General features: G+C 41.3%; 1 long non-coding RNA gene across 1 annotated transcript; it reads right to left on the bottom strand.

The window, feature by feature from the left end:
• Nucleotides 1-292: 292 nt before the first annotated feature.
• On the bottom strand, nt 293-779 carry LOC116380830 (uncharacterized). The gene is made up of 2 exons (XR_004212617.1): nt 721-779; nt 293-374 (listed from the first exon to the last, which is right to left on the bottom strand). It is a non-coding gene; the product is annotated as an uncharacterized LOC116380830 (long non-coding RNA).
• Nucleotides 780-1,043: the final 264 nt, after the last annotated feature.

Here is a 1,043-nt window from a genome sequence, read left to right as displayed (position 1 = left end):
TCAGGTACTCTGTTCACTACCTGCTCAGGTACTCTGTTCACTACCTGCTCAGGTACAAAAAGGAGCGTTTAGCAGCTAAAGAGACTGCTGTTTCCTTCAGGAGGTGATGGAGACCAGAAACAGAGCTTAAAGAGAGAACATCCATCATGTGACACAGAAACAAAGACTCCTAAATGTATCAAAGTATTAGTTGTTAGAAGGTAAAGGTAACGTGTGTACCTGATAGTCTTCCCCTCCCTCAGGTCGTACAGAGAGAAGAAGATGTCGGTGTCTTCTCCGATGCTGTTGTAGGTGAAGCTCTTCAGGTTGACCAGTAGGTGGTGTGGTACTGGAACTCTGACCGGCTCCCCGTGACGCTGACGCGTACCGTCGCCCTGCAAACACACAACAAAACAAGTATTATGGGCCTTAAATCATAGAAGACAATAAACATATATTCACTGATTGTATACATTCTAAATATTGTCACAAATGTGTACTGAAGTAAAGGTAATGAAGTATTAATGATACAACAAAGTAAAAGTATAAACTGTGATTCTCTTAAAGAGCTGAAATGAATGTTACTAAAACTAAAGTATACTTGATTATTAAAGTACTACAAGTATTGTGTTGCAGTATCTTTATGTTGTAGGTTTCAGATGAATGTAGTTGAAGTACATGTGAAGTAACAGTATATTAAATGTACTTCTACTCAGTGTACTGCAGTATGTAGTACTTTACCTGAGTAGTACTCAGTTGAACACTGTGTCTGCTGGACAGATGCTGAGGAAGACAGAGAGACACAAAAGCTTACATCATCATGTTCTCTCCTCTCCTCGTCTCCTCCACTTGATTCCTCGTCTCATCCTCTCATTTCCTCCCTTTCCTTATTTCCTCTCCTCTATTTGTTTCCTTTTCTTTCTCCTAGTCTCCGATCCTCTCTCCGTTTCTTCTCCTCTCGTCCTTTCTTCCACTCATCTTCTCATTTATTCTCCTTGTCTCCTCTCCTCCCCTCCTCTCCTTGTTTCCTCACTACTCTTTTTGTCTCCTCTCCTCCCTGTATG

Source organism: Anarrhichthys ocellatus, unplaced genomic scaffold, assembly GCF_004355925.1.
Source record: "Anarrhichthys ocellatus isolate YVR2014 unplaced genomic scaffold, GSC_Weel_1.0 scaffold9080, whole genome shotgun sequence".
Classification (NCBI taxonomy): Eukaryota; Metazoa; Chordata; class Actinopteri; order Perciformes; family Anarhichadidae; genus Anarrhichthys; species Anarrhichthys ocellatus.
Note: the sequence above shows the minus strand (reverse complement) of the source record. Positions and strands in the feature narration are given on the sequence as shown.